This window comes from Amblyraja radiata, chromosome 35 (assembly GCF_010909765.2).
Source record: "Amblyraja radiata isolate CabotCenter1 chromosome 35, sAmbRad1.1.pri, whole genome shotgun sequence".
Classification (NCBI taxonomy): Eukaryota; Metazoa; Chordata; class Chondrichthyes; order Rajiformes; family Rajidae; genus Amblyraja; species Amblyraja radiata.
Window position 1 is genome coordinate 11,367,613 of NC_045990.1, and position 19,741 is coordinate 11,387,353.

The window sequence follows — 19,741 nt, forward strand, 5'->3', positions numbered from 1 at the left end:
CTACACTGACAATTATACCAAGCATATTGGGGTGTGGGAGGAAAATGCGAAGAAACGCAGCGCAGGTCACGGGGAGAACATATAACCTGAATTTTGGCCGCCAATCTGCATATCATCGCCAACTTGGACAATTTTACCAAGCCAATTAACCTACAGTTAACCATACAGTTCCTGTATGTCTTTGGGGTGTGGGAGGAAACCGAAGATCTCGGAGAAAACCCACGGGGAGAACGTACAGACAGCACCCGTAGTCGGGATGGAACCCGGGTCTCTGGCGCTGCATTTTTCTGTAAGGCAGCAACTCTACCGCTGCGCCAAATTGCCCCGTGCCTTCAGTGATCTATTTCAACCAAGTTCCTGTTTAATACCATCAAAGCCGGCCTTGCCCTAATTGAAAATTTTAAATTGTGGACCCGCCCTGACCTTTATTCATAACTATTTCAAAGCTAGTTCAAAAGGCGCTGCATTTTTCTGTAAGGCAGCAACTCTACCGCTGCGCCAAATTGCCCCGTGACTTCAGTGATCTATTTCAACCAAGTTCCTGTTTAATACCATCAAAGCCGGCCTTGCCCTAATTGAAAATGTTAAATTGTGGACCCGTCCTGACCTTTATTCATAACTATTTCTTCATAACTTCATAACTTCAAAGCTAATAGAAGAGTGGTCGCTGTTCCCAAAGTACTCGCCCACTGGCACTTCAGTCACTCGCCTTTCTACCACTGTGCCCCTGGGCCGTCCTTCTAATGTCAGGAGAGGTATAGGGAGGTTGCGCGCTATTTCTTATTCCTTGCAACGACCCGTGGAAGGAATATGTACGTTTTGTACCTTTGTCGACGCGCTACCGTTGCGCCACGAGGTCCGCCTGCTACCCTAGCATCACAGAAGAAGTATCAATGATGGAGTGCTGATGCTATTTGCATATCTCTCACTCCATCATTGATACTTCTGAGTGAGAGAGATGCAAATACTTCTGAGTATTTTTGAGAGAGATGCAAATAGCATCAGCACATCAATGTTGACACAAGGCACGGCAGGTCCTGGTTGTGTACAAAGTATTTCACTGCGCCTACCTGACCGTAAGTGACAGTAGTATTCGTCATCATCAGATTATCGATCTCCCTTCTGCACTGTGACTGTTTGCTATCAAGGGTTTGCGGTTATTTCCTGAATTCTCACGCGTCACGCAACAGATTGAACTTTGACAAGTCTTTTATAGTGTTTTCAATCTGTTGGCGCGTGAGAATTCAGAGGAAATAACTTGATAGCAAAATCCATCATCCCATTTGTGACCCCGACGTGATTCGAACACGCAACCTTCTGATCTGGAGTCAGACGCGCTACCGTTGCGCCACGAGGTCCGCCGGCTACCCTAGCCCTATCTAGCTCTCTCTTGAAAGCATCAATGAGCCGCTGGAGTGAGAGAGATGCAAATAGCCAGACGCCGCTACTCATTGTTGACACAAGGCACGGCAGATCCTGGTTTATACCAAAGATAAACACAAATGAGTGGAATATCTCACCGGGTCAGGCAGCAGCTCTGGAGAACTGGGATGGGTGACATTTCAAAAGATAATAGACAATAGGTGCATGAGTAGGCCATTCGGCCCTTCGAGCCAGCACCGCCATTCAATGTGATCAAGGCCGATCATTCCCAATCAGTACCCCGTTCCTGCCTTCTCCCCATATCCCCTGACTCCGCTATTTTTAAGAGCCCTATCTAGCTCTCTCCTGAAAGCATCCAGAGAACCTGCCCCCACCGCCCTCTGAGGCAGAGAATTCCACAGACTCACCACTCTCTGTGAGAAAAAGTGTTTCGGTTAGTGACCCTTCTTCAGATAAGAAAGTGGGATGACATTGAACAAGTAGGGGGTGAGGACAACTATTTCTCCAGAGCTGCCTGGCCCGCTGAGTTACTCCTGCACTTTTTGTCTATCCTTGGTATAAACCAGCATCTGCAGTTCCTTTGGTTCTACATGTTGTTGCTCCACTGCGAAATGGGAGTGTTACTTTGAAGATGTTCTCTCGCCTAAACCTCTTCTGCCAATCCGCTCGGATTGTCAATGACATTGCACAGCATATATACCTTTAGCCAGTGCGGGAGAGTTTGGCTGCCCAGTGATCACCTTAGAACATTTCCTGGGATAACATTCTCGGAATTTCGCTCACCAGAGGTCTCGAAGAAGAAATCCCTGATGGATCAGGTTTAGATTCGTTTTAATTTAGAGATACAGCGCAGAGGCAGGGCCCAAACCAGCGACCCCCGCACATCAACACGATCCTACATACACAGGGGACAAGTTACATTTATACCAAGCCTATAAACCTGTACGTCTTTGGAGTGTGGGAGGCAGCCGAAGATCTCGGAGAAAACCAACGCAGGTCACGGGGAGAACGGACAAACTCCGCACAGACAGCACCTGTAGTCGGGATTCCGGGTCTCTGGCGCTGTGAGGTAGCAACACCATCGCTGCGCCACCGCGCCGCCCTAAGGTAGCTCGCAATTCTCAGAGTGGAGGGGGGGGGGGGGGGGGGGGGGGGGGGGGGGGGGGGGGGGGGGGGGGGGGGGGGGGAAGAAGGGGAGGTGCACAATATATCATTAGACAGGAGGAGTTATCAGATATTAGTGCGCTTAAATGGGGGCACCTTCAGGGAGCGTCAAATCAAGGCAGCCTCTCTGGTTTAAACAGAGAGACACAAAATGCTGGAGTAACTCAGCGGGACAGGCATCATCTCTGGAGAGAAGGAATGGAGAGCATGCTGACCGGTTGCCATCGTGGCTTGGTTCGGAAACGTGAGCACCCTGGAGAGGAAAAGACTACAAAAAGTAGTAAACACTGCCCAGTCCATCGTCGGCTCTGACCTCCCTTCCATCGAGTCGCTGCAGCATCATCAATGACCCACACCATCCTGGCCACACACTCATCTCTCCACTACCTTCAGGTAGAAGGTACAGGAGCCTGAAGACTGCAGGAATAGCTACTTCCCCACAGCCATTAAACTTGTCTCGGACAAAACTCTGAACATTAATAGCCTGTTTATTTGCACTTTATCAGTTTATTTATTCATGTGTGTATATATTTATACAATGGTATATGGACACACTGATCTGTTCTGTATTCATGCCTACTATGTTCTGGTGTGCTGAAGCAAAGCAAGAATTTTATTGTCCTATCAAGGACACGTGACAATAAACTATCTTGAACTCTCTTGAATGGGTGACGTTGCGGGTCGAGACCCTTCAGTCTCTGTGCCGATGTTCCTAAGGTCAGTTATCACCACGCATGAACGACAACGTTGCACTAACACTCACTAATATTTCACAAAATGCAGTGACCCGTCTCTGACACGGATGTCTAGTGATCTTTCTGTCCCTTTTTAGGTTTCATAACCGTGCAGCATTTGACCAGTTAACCACCTCACACTCTTAAAGACGTAGAGCCTTGTAGGTTAACTGTGGTACAATTGTAAATTGTCCCTAGTGTGCGGAGGTCGCTGATTCGCGCGGACGGACTCGGTGGGCCGAAGGGCCTGTTTCCGCGCTGTGTCTCTAATCTAAACTAAACTAAACTAAACTAAACTAAACTAAATAGATTACACCCGTCATAAATTTGGATGGGCACCAGTTGCCAGTGTAGACAAGCCATTTTTTTTGTATAGGAAGGAAATGCAGATGCTGGTTTACACCGAAGATAGACACAAAATGCTGGAGTAACTCCAGTCAGTGGTGTAGTCTAGTTTCTTGTAGTGGGTATACTGTGATGATTCCCTCCTAGCCTCTTCCACACCCGTCCTATAAACACCGCCACGCTCACTGTCGCATACAGTAGCCTACAACCACCATAAGTAATTGAGATTATTCAACACTCGATATTGTCATCAGTTTCTAGGACAATAAACAGTCAAATTAAAATCACCATTAGGCACTAGCATCAAATAAACTATAAAGCATCAATAAATAAATAACTGTTGGCTATATAAACACTGTACTACTGTATATGTAACCGGCCTGGCCTCAGTACTAATGTGCTAAGGAGACGACGGGATACTTGAGTCTTTTGCACAGGACATTTATTGCTGCTGCTGCTGCATGCTCTGTTTAGAGTTTTGAGACAAGAAAAAACAGAGTTAGTCATTTGTCAGAAACAATTACAACTCATTATAATAAAATACCCTATATAAGAAACAATAAATGCAAAAATACAAAATTAAAACATGTTCTTTAGAATTATGTTTCCCATACAAAAATACTTAAATAATAAATTAAAATAAATAAAACATATCAGCAACTGTTCTAAGACGTCTCACACTCATACTTAATACAGCAATCACACAGCATCACAAAATACACGTTTTCAATCACAGTAAGTCCTATGCAAATAACATCTGTTCAGTGTTTAACAGAGAAGAAAAACAGTACATCCGCAAAAACGACCAGCGGAGGGCGCATGACCCATGCAAAATAAAACAAACACCACAATCCCTTCATTGTAAAAAAGTAACAAACAAAGGTGAATACACAGTTACATGAGGGATATTTAGTGGAATACAAACACTTTTCCATACCTGCTACTGTAGCAGGTATGGAAAAGTGTTTGTATTCCACTAAAAGGGATTTTGTCAACAATTGTTTTTCACTTTAAATGTAGTAGCCTGCTAGTTTACAAAACTTTCCAAATTTGCTTGTACTCAGGCATCTGAGGTGTGCTCTGCCTTCTTGCTTGCGTGGCAGAGCGATGGCGTCGTAACCATGTTGATACATATTTGCTTGGCTCAAAAAGGCTTACAGGGGCCCATTGATGCTGATCATCATCAAATTGCTGACACTAGACAACAACATTCTAGATCTTTGGTCTGTGTACACAATATTCATCAGACTGAAGCCCCTTTCACACTCTGCAGTGCTGCAAGGGATGGTCTGCATGCAGTGGATGAGTGATTTGAGGCATTCAGGTTCACTCTCTGGGTGCTCGATGAAATCTCTCATTCCATTGACAGCTTGTTCTTGACAAAGATTGAATCGCCTGCACAGTCGTTTTACCTGTGACTCACCGTGCCGTATGCCAGGTGTTGATGGCCAGGTGCTTGAATCCAGAATGCTGAGATCATGAAGAATTTCATCCTTAAATGAGAGCCGCTTCTCCATGTTGTTGATCAGACTTTGTAGGAACTGCTTTGTATTGATCGGCATGAGCTTAGCATTTGACTCCAGGGACACTGATCCAAACTGTCCCAAAGCCTGTGCTTTCAATGCTTCCTCCAATTTCTCTCCTGGAGAATCTTTAAATGATGCCAGCACTCGGATGGTGCGCTTCAGCAGCTGTTCTGCTCTTAAAAGTGTGATTGAATGGGCCTGAAATTGCTGGGACAGGTTTGAACGTTCAGATAGTGCATCATACATGAGTCCAAGGTCACAAAGAAATTCCTTGCTTTGCATACGACGTGCCAGGCCTCTGTAGGTTTGCCTCTCTTTGCCGTTTCTTGTTTGGTCTCCTGCAGCATTCTCAAAGTGTCTGTTAAGTGCTTCGTATGACCTCCACACAGCCTTTACAGAACGGAAACTGCTGGCAACCCATCGGGTGTTTAAAACTCTGCCAATCTTCAGGACTTGTGAGCCCACTTCTTGTGCTGCTTCCATAAGTTCCCGTGAATTTTTATTGGACTGACTGTAGAGATTGTGGAGTTTGTCCATGAAAACTTTGAAGTGGTTGACTGCCTGAACCTCATCCACAGCATCATTTACAGCCAGTTCTAGACGGTGGTTCATACAGTGCCATGTAAAGAGGTTAGGGTACCTTGCAGTCAGCCTGGTTGCCACACCAGAGTTTTTGCCTAACATAACACTGGCTCCATCAGAAACAAATGAGATCCAGTTGTTTTGAAGCCACTCTTCACTAAAGCCTGCAGTGTCCAAACAGTTTAATAGAGCTTCCTCTATAGACTCTGCCCTCTGGCTTTCCAGCTCCACCAGGTCCAAAAAAACAAATTCAGGAGTAGCTCCATCTAAAGAGGCCTTCACATTGACAATCATGGCTGATTTATGGCTGAGAGAAGTTGCCTCATCAATGAGAACAGACAGCTTGCTTGAAGATGACACAATGCTGTCAACTATTTTTGTCTGCATCTTTTTTGCTATGTGTTCCACAATTTTTGTTGAACTGAACCTTGAGTGCAGACTTGTGCCCATGTTGACACCGTTTTTTTTCCTGAAGCTCAATGAGATCGTCATGGTCAGAGAAAGGTCGGTTCATCTTGGCAAGATAATATGCTGTTCTGAATACAGCATTTGTCTCAGCTAACACAGTGTCTGACTCAGCTCTCACAAGATTCCCAAGTAAATCCTGTCCACCCTTTTCAGTGAGCTCCTGAGCTATTTCGTGTGCCCTGGACATTGTACTCGGAACCCGGGACTTTCCGACTTCCGACAAGGAAAAGTGCGACTCTGACAGAGACACAGCGCACAGGTTGAATTTATGAATGAAAGTATGACAGTTCTGGGACTATCGAAGTTGATACGTGTCATTGCGCATTTCTAAGTGGGCATACGGAAATGCTGGAGCTTTCTTAGTGGGTATACGGCGTATACCTGCGTATCACGTAGACTACACCTCTGCACCCAGTCCTTCTCTCCAGAGATGCTGCCCGTACCGCTGAGTTTCTCCAGCATTTGTGTCTATCTGCTATGCTTTTCTATGTTTGAGAGTGATGCATCGTGGAAACAGGCCCAACTTGCCCACACCGGCCAACAATGTCCCAGCTGCAATAGTCCCAACTGCCTGCGCTTGGTCCATATCCCTCCAAACCTGTCCTATCCATATACCTGTCTAACTGTTTCTTAAACGTTTGGTTAGTCCCAGCCTCAACTACCTCCTCTGGCAATTTGTTCCATGCACCCACCACCCTCTGTGTGAAAAAGCTGCCCCTCAGATTCGTATTAAATCTTTTCCCCTTCACCTTAAACCTGTGTCCTCTGGTCCTCGATTCTCCTACTCTGAGCAAGTCTACCCGATCTATTCCTCTCGTGATTTTATACACCTCTATAAGATAGACAATAGACAATAGACATTACTTGCAGGAGCAGGCCATTCGGCCCTTCGAGCCAGCACCGCCATTCAATGTGATCATGGCTGATCATCCACAATCAGTACCCCGTTCCTGCCTTCTCCCCATATCCCTTGACTCCGTTATCTTTAAGAGCTCGATCTAACTCTCTCTTGAAAGATCACACCTCGTCCACCTGCGCTCCAAGTAATAGAGTCCCAGCTGGCTCAACCTCTCCCTGTAGCTCAGACCTGGCAACATCCTCGTAAGCCTTCTCTACGCCTGTTTTCCTGTTTAACAATTGGAACAAAGTGTTCCTTTAAGCCCTAGCCAGTTTAATTATCACACAAGTTAACGTATCTGTTTATTAATCAGAAGCTTACTGGCCTGTAGATGTCAGCTTTCGTCTCAGCTCAACAGGCGACTGCTCCCTAAGTGATCATGGCGGGCATCTATCAAACGGTGGGTCCATCAATCCGACTGAGGAGCTTAGCAGGGGATGGTGAAGTTCCTGCTCGCGATTCTTGGAGTGCTGCTGTTCTTTGGTCCTCCCGTGGCTCAAGTGAATCACTCTCCAAACATATCTTTGTAGCCATTCAGCTAGATCTTTTCCACGGCAGCGCCGCGGAATAGTTGCTGCCTTCACAGCGCCGCAGACCCCGGTTCGGGTACGGAGTTTGCACGTTCTCCCCGTGACCGCGTGGGTTTTACATAGAAACACGGTGAATAGGTGCAGGAGTAGGCCATTCGCCCCCTATGCCAGCACCGCCTTTCAATATGATCATGGCTGATCATCCAAAACCAGTACACCGTTCCTGCATTCTCCCCATATCCAGTGATTCAGTTAGCCCTGAGATCTAAATCTAACTCTCTCTTGAATACATCGCGTTATCTACGAGATCTTCAGTTTCATCCCACACTCCGAAGACGTACAGGGTTGTGGGTTAATTGGTTTGGTACAATTGTAAATTTGTCCACCCGCGTGTGTAGTGTTAATGCGCGGGGATTGCTGGTTGGTATGGATTCGTTGGGCCGAAGTGCCTGTTTCCGCGTTGTATCAAAATGACTATGACACATATCCCCTTTCTCCAGAGAAGCTGCTTGACCCGTGGTTACTCCAGCATTTCGTGTCCAGCATCACATTGGCATTTCCAGGATGGTAACAGACCTGCCGTTGCTCGATGTTCACTTACGTGTGGGAACATACGAGGTGGCCGAGAGGTTAAGGCGATGGAATTGTGCCCATTGTGTCCATTGTGCTCTGCACGCGTGGGTTCGAATCCCACCCTCGTCGTCACCTGTTAGATAGCCCGAAGTTGTTAACGATTTTGGGCCCATTGAAAAGGGCCTGACAATCATCGATATACATACATGTAATCTCATACAATACATGTAATATTTTCAATGGAATTGGAGGCAGCATGGGGATAAGGAATGGGTGACGTTTCAGGTGGAGACCCTTCTTCAGATCGGGCAAGCTTCGACAAGAGGTGACGGGGAGAAAATGGAGACTGGAGAAGGGTCGAGATGAAGAAGTCGAAACGTCACCCATTCCTCCTCTCCAGAGATCCTTCTTCAGACTGAGAGTCAGGGGAGAAGGAAACGAGACATTCGAAAAGGAACTATTCATTTTCTCCAGAGATTCTGTCGGTCCCGCTGAGTTACTCCAGCATTTTGTGCCTATCTTCGGTGTAAACCAGCATCTGCAGTTCCTTCCCACACAGTTAATAGTTCCTTCCTACACATCATTGTTGTGATTACCGAGAAGGCAGGAGAAGGAGAGAAGGCAGATGTCGCAATAATGGAGGGAGATGTCGTTAATTCTGGCGCAAGAGGGAGAAATTGACAATGTGTGCCTGGCCCTGTCGTGTTGTGTGTATTAGAACATTAATTCCACTCTGCTACAGAAGCAGCGGATAACTCCCAGGGACTTAATCCTACATGCAATCCGGATTTAACAGCTGTATCTGTGGCAGAGTGGAATCCATTTCACTAATCCACCATGCTTCCATTAAACAGCAAGCCAAAATATCATCCTGCCTTTATTTAGCGAAGCGACTCACATGTTCAGAAGCGATAGGAGCGGAATTAGGCCCATCAAGTCTACACCGCCATTCAATCATGGCTGATCTATCTCTCCCTCTTAGCCACATTCTCTTGCCTTCTACCCGTAACCCCTTACATCCCTGTTACTTGCAGCCATTATTTTATTAGAGACATGGGCAGTTCAAATCCAGCTTCATCCCTGCAACCCATTCGGCCCTTCAAGCCAGCACCGCCATTCAATGTGATCATGGCTATTCATCCACAATCAGTACCCCGTTCCTGCCTTCTCCCCATATCCCCTGATTCCGCTATCTTTAAGAGCCCTATCTAACTCTCCCCTGAAAGCATCCAGAGAACCCGCCACCACCGAGGCAGACTCACAACTCTCTGTGAGGAAAAGTGTTTCCTCATCTCCGTTCTAAATGGCTTACTCCTTATTCTTCAGCCGTGGCCCCTTGGTTCTGGACTCCCCCAACATCGGGAACACGTATCCTGCCTCTAGCGTGTCCAAACTCTTAATAATCTTATATGTTTCAATAAGATTCCCTCTCATCCTTCTAAACTCCAGAGTATACAAGCCCAGCTGCTCCATTCTCTCAGCATATGACAGTCCCGCCATCCCGGGAATTAACCTTGTAAACCTACCTCCCTCAATAGCAAGAATGTCCTTCCTCAAATTAGGGGACCAAAACTGCACACAATACTCCAGGTGTGGTCTCACTAGGGCCCTGTGCAACTGCAGAAGGTCCTCTTTGCTCCTATACTCAACTCCTGTTGTTATGAAGGCCAACGTGCCATTCACTATCTTCACTGCCTGCTGTACCTGCATGCTTACTTTCATAGACTGATGTACAATGTCTTCTGTGCATCCTGAATATTTCCCAGTATCTCTTTGTGCTTGAGGGACATAATTCCGGACTTGACAGGGCGGGGCGCAACAGGGGCTCAATACCATTCATGAGACGTCCTGTTACCAGGGCTTGGAGGTCAAATCGGTGCAACATGAAGCAGTGTTCAGGACCAGCATCAGTACCTCGTACAGCATCACGTTCCAGGCGTATTTCAACCATGCAAGATAAGCGGAAATAGATCGGTAGCAACGGCTGGAGTGGTAAAGTGACATTGAATAGTGCGAATAATTTCAAAATTAAGAGTTTCTAATCACAAAAATCAGCGGAGAATTGGTCAGCGGCGTCTTGGGCAGCGGTATACAGTCTAACATGTTGCAATTTGCTGTGTCTTAATGGAAAATAAATCACAAGGACACTCAGATGGATACATCTCCAGATTTTGGCGGGATCTATTACAGTCGCCAAGGAGTGGAACTGGGATAATGGGCTGCACGTGTAGGCGCAGGGTGTAGAAGGACATCTTCAACGCGGGAGAACCGGCTTCGATGGTGACCTCGAGTGCTATCTGTGTGGCGGTTGCATCTTCTACCTGTGACCGCGTGGGGTTTCTCCGGGTGCTCCCATGTCCTGTCACATCACTGGGATTCGTGGGTTTACAGGTTAACTGGCATCAGAACATTATTCCTAATGTTTTGGGAGTGGATGAAAATGTGGGATAGCATCAACTAGTTTGAACTGGTGATCGATGGTCAGTGCGGACTCGATAGGCCGAATGGCTTGTTTCTATGCTGTAACCTTTTTTTAAATATCTGGGCTTGTGACAGATATCAATCCATCTTTATCAACGACTGATGAGTAAGGCAGTATATCTAGTTGTATCCCGTTATCCTGAACGGCTAGCATGCATAGCAAAAGGATTTGCGTATAGGAGCAGGGAGGTTCTACTGCAGTTGTACAGGGTCTTGGTGAGACCACACCTGGAGTATTGCGTACAGTTTTAGTCTCCAAATCCGAGGAAAGAAATTCTTGCCATAGAGGGAGTACAGAGAAGGTTCACCAGACTGATTCCTGGGATGTCAGGACTTTCATATAAAGAAAGGCTGGATAGACTCGGCTTGTACTCGCTAGAATTTAGAAGATTGAGGGGGGATCTTATAGAAACTTACAAAATTCTTAAGGGGTTGGACAGGCTGGATACCGGAAGATTGTTCCCGATGTTGGGGAAGTCCAGGACAAGGGGTCACAGTTTAAGGATAAAGGGGAAATCCTTTAGGACCGAGATGAGAAAAAAAAAATTCACACAGAGAGTGGTGAACCTCTGGAACACTCTGCCGCAGAAGGTAGTTGAGGCCAGTTCATTGGCTATATTTCAGAGGGAGTTAGATGTGGCCCTTGTAGCTAAAGGGATCAGGAGAGAAGGCAGGTACAGGATACTGAGTTGGATGATCAGCCATGATCATATTGAATGGCGGTGCAGGCTCGACGGGCCTAATGGCCTACTCCTGCACCTATTTTCTATGTTTCTATGATACACGCCAACGGATGCAATGTCAATGAAGGGATGTTGCTTATGGAATTTGGTAGGATAGTATTTATATTGTAAATGATTGGGATGTTTAGAAGGATGCAACGTGGTTTTCTATACAGGGACTAATGTCTCGGAATACTTGCTGGACTTTTTTTTTAAAGGTTGCCAGGAAAACTGCTTACCCTCGATGCAGCAGAAACAGGAACTAGAGGTGGGAGATCTGAGGCGAGAGGGTGAAATTGGAAGCATATTTGAGGCGTGCTAGAAAGAATGATTCTAAGGGGAATAAGAGGCGACCGTGGCTGACAAGGAAAGTCAAGGGCAGTACCAAATAAATTAAAAGATGTATAACACAGCAAAGACGAGTGGGAAGCCTGAGGATTGGGCAACTTCTAAAGAGCAACAGGGGATAACTAAAAAGGCAATATTGGGAGAAAAGATGAGGTACGAATGTACCAAGAATATAAAGGAGGATAGTAAAAGCTTATTTAGGCATGTGAAGAGGAAACATTTAGCTAAGACCAATGTTGGACCCTTGAAGACAGAAACAGGTGAATTTATTATGGGGAACAAGGAAATGGCAGACGAGTTGAACAGGTACTTTGGATCCGTCTTCACTAAGGAAGATACAAATAATCTTCCTGGTATACTAGTGACCAGAGGGCCTAGGGTGAAGGAGGAACTGAAGGAAATTCACATTAGGCAAGAAATGGTGTTGGGTAGACTATTGGGACTGAAGGCTGATGAATCCCCGGGGCCTGATGGTCTGCATCCCAGGGTACTTAAGGACGTGGCTCTAGAAATCGTGGACGCATTGGTGATCATTTTCCAATGTTCTTGTTTCAGAAGGAACTGCAGATGCTGGAAAATCGAAGGCACACAAAAATGCTGGAGAAACTCAGCGGGTGCAGCAGCATCTATGGAGCGAAGGAGATAAGCAACGTTTCGTGTGTGAAGAACGGTTTCGGCCCGAAACGTTGCATATTTCCTTCGCTCCATAGATGCTGCTGCACCCGCTGAGTTTCTCCAGCATTTTTGTGTATTTTCCAATGTTCTATAGATTCAGGGTCAGTTCCTGTGGATTGGAGGGTAGCTAATGTTAGCCCACTTTTTAAGAAAGGCGGGAGATAGAAAACAGGAAATTAAGGGGTTTTAAAGGTTGCCAGGAAAATTGCAGCAGAAACAGGAGCTGAAGGTGGTAGATCTGAGGCGAGAGGGTGAAATTGGAAGCATAATTGAGGGTGCGTTTTATCACATGCCTGCTTTGACTCTGTTTACTGAATCAGCGCAGTGTAGCAGGTGTGTTATCAACCAATCCTGTGGATGAATAATCTGACAGCAGCGTTAAAGATAACGGATTCTTTATGACAATGAGCAACTTGAGCGCCCTGGAGAGGAAAAGACTACAAAAAGTAGTAAACACTATCGCAGTCGCTGCCTCAAAAAGGCTGGCAGTATCATCAAGGACCCACACCATCCTGGCCACACACTCATCTCCCTGCTACCTTCAGGGAGCCTGAAGACTGTAACGACTAGGTCCAGGAATAGCTACTTCCCCACAGCCATCAGGCTATTAAACTAGGCTCGGACAAAACTCTGAACATTAATAGCCCATTAACTGTTATTTGCACTTTATCAGTTTATTTATTCATGTGTGTATATATTTATATCATGGTATATGGACACACTGATCTGTTTTGTAGTCAATGCCTACTATGTTCTGTTGTGCTGATGCAAAGCAAGAATTTCATTATCCTATCAGGGACACATGGCAATAAATGCTCTTGACTGTTGACTCTTGACATATTAGGCAGCACGAACTCAGGAATCCGGTTAGGGTGGGGGCATTGGAACAAGGCATTGATGCCGGCTGGCTGCAGCTGTGAGGTCTGTACATAAATATATCAGGCAGCTAAGATGTGAACAAGTATTGTAGTCTTTTTCTTTGAATGGATGTGCTCTCTCGATGTCATGTCTGTCTTAGTGGCACTCATATCACAGGTTTAGCCGATGGACACGGGAGAGTTGAGCACAGAACGCGACTCCCAGTCTTCTGAAGAAGGGTTTCGGCCCGAAACGTCGCCTATTTCATTCGCTCCATAGATGCTGCTGCACCCGCTGAGTTTCCCCAGCAATTTTGTGTACCTCCCAGTCATATACCTCGACTGCGCATGGATTATGCTCTGACACTTGTTCCCAATGCTTGCTTCTTTCCTGATAAACAACATCGAATAGGTTAATTCGAAAGAGCAGCAGTAAGAGGCGAAGCTGTGATAATGCATCTGTTATATTTCATACACACATTATAAGGGATATTTATTGATACACACTTTATATAAAAGGTGATTCGCAACATTTTTGATTGTCATCGCAAGTTCCGATTTCCTTAAAATCTTTGGGGCAACCATTCCAACATGCAGTAGTTATATGGATGGGAAAGGAATGGAGGGTTATGGTCTGAGCGCAGGTATATGGGACTAGGGGAGATTATGTGTTCGGCACGGACTAGAGGGGTCGAGATGGCCTGTTTCCGTGCTGTAATTGTTATATGGTTATATGGTTATATGCGCCTTTCGCCCGGTCGCACATAGCTGCAAGACACACAAAATAAAAGTTGAATAAACAGTGGGTCATTAATTTTATGTGCAGGTGCCGCGAGGAACTGAGGAAGCGTTGGGGAAAATGGTGTGTGCAATGCGGAGGACATGTTTACCGGTGACTCATAGCGTCTTCATCACCCTACTCCTTGCTCAAGATTCGAACCAAATGAATGCAAATTAGTAATAGTAAAATGGTTGCATTTCTTAAAGGTCCGAAGGAAAGGCAGCCTGCATTAGGCAATGTGATGTTGAAGATTGAAATATAGATATTAATAGGGAATGGACTAACTTAACCTAGACAGTTGTTTAAGAAGGAACTGCAGATGCTGGAAAAATCGAAGGGAGATAAAAATGCTGGAGAAATTCAGCGGGTGCGGCAGCATCTATGGAGCGAAGGAAAAGGTAACGTTTCGAGTCGAGACTGATGTGTGGCTCAGCACTTCAACCCCCCCTCCCATTCAGAATCCGACATTTCTGTCCTAGGCCTCCTCCATGTAAATTGGAGGAGCAGCACCTCATATTTCGCTTGGGTAATTTACACCCCAGCGGTATGAACGTTGACCTCCAATTTCAGGTAGTCCCTGCTTTCTCCCTCTTTCCCCAGCTCTCCCACAACCCACTGTCTTCACCTCTTCCTTTCTTCTTCCCGCCCCCCAACATCAGAAGAAGGGTCTCGACACGAAACCTTTTCCTTCGCACCGCAGATGCTGCCTCACCCGCTGAGTTTCTCCAGCATTTTTATCTAACCAAGAGAGAGGGTCGTTTGTAGATAACATGCCAAGTCAAACGGCCAATGCTTAGACATGGAACTGGATGAGGATCAAGCACTCAGACCTCATCCACCTCTACTGATATTTTAGATATCAACGGGAGAGCTCGTCTTCTGCACAGGGCCAAGGAAAGTTGCACATACCCAGCAGAATGTCAATGGATAGAGTGGAATGTGGCTTGATGTGGGATTCGACTTTTGTCAGACCACGAGAATGGCAGCCACAAAAATGAGGCAGTACACGGGATACTCATTGCGTGAAGCGATGGAAAATAACCTTTATTTTTCAGGTCAGAGCAGGTTAGAAAACATGTTTCAATTGATAGCGAGCTCTTAAAACCACGGTTGGATAGAATTAGGGCAATCTCGGCAAAGAAGGAACTATTTTAAGACAGTTCCAAGATCTTTAACTGGGATGATACATTATCTGCATTAAGAGAGCGGGAGGCACTCCTTTGATGATAATATAAAAAAATATTTTAAATAAATTATATAGACAATAGACTGTAGCAGGAGTAGGCCATTTGGCAGGAGTAGGCCGTTTGGCCCTTCGAACCAACACCGCCATTCAATGTGATCATGGCTGATCATCCCCAATCCCAGTACCCCGTTCCTGCCTTCTCCCCATATCCCCTGATTCCGCTATTTTTAAGAGCTCTATCTAGCTCTCTCTTGAAAGCATCCAGAGAACCTGCCTCCACCGCCCTCTGAGGCAGAGAATTCCACAGACTCGCCACTCTCTGTGAGAAAAAGTGTTTCCTCGTCTCCGTTCTAAATGGCTTACCCCTTATTCTTAAATAAGGCGCATGTTTAATATATTATTCTTATTTGGCCACCAGTTCTGTCCGTGACCTCCTACTATTGCTTTAGAGTGATCTCAATCCTTAAACATTCCTTACTGAACCAATTTTGCCCCCGTTTAAAAAACAAAAGTCTCAGAATCAGCGATTTATTCTAATTTATCATTGATCACTAGGACGGCAAGCCACAATTCGCGCCTGGTGGTATTTTGAGATTTAATCCTTGGTTCTGAGTGCTCAGTACAAACATATTATCCCAGCACCTGTCGGAAGCCAGGATTTATCTGTGCCTGTGTCTGATAATGTCCACCCTTATACCCCTGTCCCACTTCGGAAACCTGAACGGAAACCTCTGGAAACTTTGCGGCCCACCCAAGGTTTCCGTGCGGTTCCCGGAGGTTGCAGATGGTTGCCGGAGGTCGCAGGTAGTGGAAGCAGGTAGAGAGACTGACAAAAACCTCCGGGAACATCTTACTTACGTTTGCCAGTTGCTCCCGCGAACAGGTGAGCCAGCAGCAATATTGTAAAGGTAAAAAGAAGCGCGGTTCTCATCTTCGCTTCCTGGTTAGGATCAGATACTGCGAGGGAATCTTGTGCCTGAGCGTAGACTTTGCTCCATATATATTGTGAGGCGGGGGATGGTGTAATGATGGTTGATTTATTCCAGGAGGCGCCCGCCAGACTGACTATGCCTCATTGGCTCATGAACATCGAGCGGATGCCAGCATGGTTGACATGAACCGGTCCGTAATAAACAGAGATCATATATATAGCGGGGCTATATATAGAAACATAGAAATATAGAAAATAGGAGCAGGAGTAGGCCATTCGGCCTTCAATCCATACCCCCTGATCCCTTTAGCCACAAGGGCCACATCTAACTCCCTCTTAAATATAGCCAATGAACTGGCCTCAACTACCTTCTGTGGCAGAGAATTCCACAGATTCACCACTCTCTGCGTAAAAAATGGTTTTCTCATCTCGGTCCTAAAAGACTTCCCTCTGATCAAACTGTGACCCCTTGTTCTGGACTTCCTCAACATCGGGAATAATCTTCCTGCATCTAGCCTGTCCAACCCCTTAAGAATTTTGTAAGTTTCTATAAGATCTCCCCTCAATCTTCTAAATTCTAGCGAGTGCAAGCCAAGTCTATCCAGTCTTTCTTCATATGAAAGTCCTGCCATCCCAGGAATCAGTCTGGTGAACCTTCTCTGTACTCCCTCTATGGCAAGAATGCCTTTCCTCAGGTTAGGAGACCAAAACTGTACGCAATACTCCAGGCGTGGTCTCACCAAGACCCTGTACAACTGCAGTAGAACCTCCCTGCTCTTATACTCAAATCCTTTTGATATGAATGCTAACATACCATTCGCTTTCTTCACTGCCTGCTGCACCTGCATGCCTACTTTCAATGACTGGTGAACCATGACACCCAGGTCTCGTTGCATCTCCCCTTTTCATAATCGGCCACCATGGGATCTCTGTGTATTACTGACCGGTTCATGTCAGCGAGGTAAATCATGCTGGCATCCGCTATATATGGATAGGATCTTTGGTAATGAATAAGCGCGCTTGTACCCCATTCCAAGATTAGCCGGTCACACCGACGCCAGTCGCTGAAAGAGTCCACGTGTCAAACTCCCAGACAGAAACCCCTTGCCCAGGGCATTCATGTCAACGTGATTCTTGCAACGTGTCCAAGCCCAATGAATAAGATCTTCAACACGGATATGGGAACTATTATTATGCCCCTGTCCCACTTAGGAAACCTGAACGGAAACCTCTGGAGACTTTGCGCCCCACCCAAGGTTTCCGTGCGGTTCCCGGAGGTTGCAGGTGGTTGCCGGAGGTTGCAGGTAGTGGAAGCAGGTAGGGAGACTGACAAAAACCTCCGGGAACCGCACGGAAACCTTGGATGGGGCGCAAAGTCTCCAGAGGTTTCCGTTCAGGTTTCCTAAGTGGGACAGGGGATGAGTGTTGCAATTCATACCGCAGTCTATAACACCCAGATTACTTCCCGTTGCATCGTATTTACAAAAGACTTTGGTCCAAGGTGTGCATTCTTTACCTGTGCTTCTACTGCTTGTGTTTTTCGAACATTTGTTACCAAATATCAGTTGTATTGTCAGTGTGTTTCTAACAAAAGAACACACAGAAAGGGCCAGAGCGAGCACGGAAAGTGGCCGATTGGCTCACAATTTCCAAGGCCGCATTCACTTTCCATCTGCCGCGATCCCATTAGCCAGCACTTCCAGTGGTCGTCTCAAGTGTGGTGAGAATGCCTGCCTCCACCACCCCTCGGTCAATGCATTACAGTTATCAACCTTCCGCGCTCTCAAAACCATCCCCACGTTTATTTAAAGGTGGACAAAAATGCTGGAGGAACTCAGCGGGGGAGGCAGCATCTATGGAGCGAAGGAAATAGGCAACGTTTCGGGCCGAAACCCTTCTTCACAGCTGTCTTGTTGAATGCCTGCCAAAGTGATATGTTTTCCAACTTACCTGCGTTCCTGACTTTACCAATTCCTTCTTGGCCGCATGGCAATGAATAAAAATAAATACAGGCCCTCCTGGACCTGCTCGTGACTGACACAATCAGACGCCGGGGTAGACAATAGACAATAGGTGCAGGAGTAGGCCATTTGGCCCTTCGAGCCAGCACCGCCATTCAATGTGATCATGGCTGATCATCCCCAATCATGCTGGCATCCGCTATCTATAGATAGGATCTTTGGTAATGAATAAGCGCGCTTGTACCCCATTCCAAGATTAGCCGGTCACACCGACGCCATCCCCAATCAGTACCCCGTTCCTGCCTTCTCCCCATATCCCCTGACTCCGCTATTTTTAAGAGCCCTATCTAGCTCTCTCTTGAAAGCATCCAGATGACTGGCCTCCACCGCCCTCTGAGGCAGAGAATGCCACAGACTCACAACACTCTGTGTGAAAAGGTGTTTCCTCGTCTCCGTTCTAAATGGCTTACTCCTTATTCTGAAACTGTGGCCCCTGGTTCTGGACTTCCCCAACATCGGGAACATGTTTCATGCCTCAAAAAGGCTGGCAGCATCATCAATGACACGATCCTGGCCACACACTCATCTCCCCGCTACCTTCAGGTGAAAGGTACAGGAGCCTGAAGACTGCAACGTCCAGGTTCAGAAATAGCTGCTTCCCCACAGCCATCAGGCTATTAAACTCAACTGAAACAAATATCTGAACATTAATGGATTTGTGTACCTTTTATATAATGGTATATGGACACACTGATCTGTTCTGTATTCATGCCTACTATGTTCTGTTGTGCTGAAACAAAGCAAGAATTTCATTTCCTATCAGGGACACATGACAATAAACTTTCTTGAATCTTGAATCTTGCGCCACAGTGTGGTGTGCCTTTAGCGGGCTGCGGCTTAACCTCCGCTCAGCTTACAAAACCAGAGCCGCATATGTACAAGGTACACAAAATTGCTGGGGAAACTCAGCGGGTGCAGCAGCATCTATGGAGCGAAGGAAATAGGCGACGTTTCGGGCCGAAACCCTTCTTCAGCTATATAGCTTCAGCTTCAGCCGCATATGTACTCCTGGCCTGGGAGAGACTCGCTGTCCAATCTCACAATGGCGCTGAATGACTCCCCAATGGATAAATTGGAATGGTAGAGTAGATACGATCATGTGGTGGTCGAGGGCAGCACAGAAGGTTTAACGCGGTTGTGGGTGGATTACAGAAACTCAGTCTGCTGGAAGTGGAGTGTCTCTCTACCCAACTGCGGCCCAACTGCGCTCAGCTTCCAATATGGGACCATTATTTTCGGGCAGTAACGGCAGGGCAGCATCTTCCTGGGTTGGGCCAGGCCTAGCGACCGTTCTTCACTGTAGCATAAGTTTGAAATTAGAAATATCACCAAAACGTTCCCTCGAGGATGTTCTGAAAGCTCATGGGTGAGTTTTTGGCCCCAAGCCCATTTTCCAGTTGCCCTCATCTCCATTCACCCCCTCAACGACCAGAGGCGTTTCAAAGATTCACATCACCATAGCGACATAAGGCACGGAGACTGGCCATTCGGTCCAACTCATCCATGCAGATCATGTTACCTTAGACAGGTGGAACA

The 19,741-nt window shown here is 46.4% G+C and overlaps 1 non-coding gene across 1 annotated transcript; it reads right to left on the reverse strand.

Moving 5' to 3' along the window:
* Window positions 1–1,286: 1,286 nt before the first annotated feature.
* On the reverse strand, window positions 1,287–1,358 carry trnaw-cca. Its single transcript has one exon. It is a non-coding gene; the product is annotated as a tRNA-Trp (tRNA).
* Window positions 1,359–19,741: the final 18,383 nt, after the last annotated feature.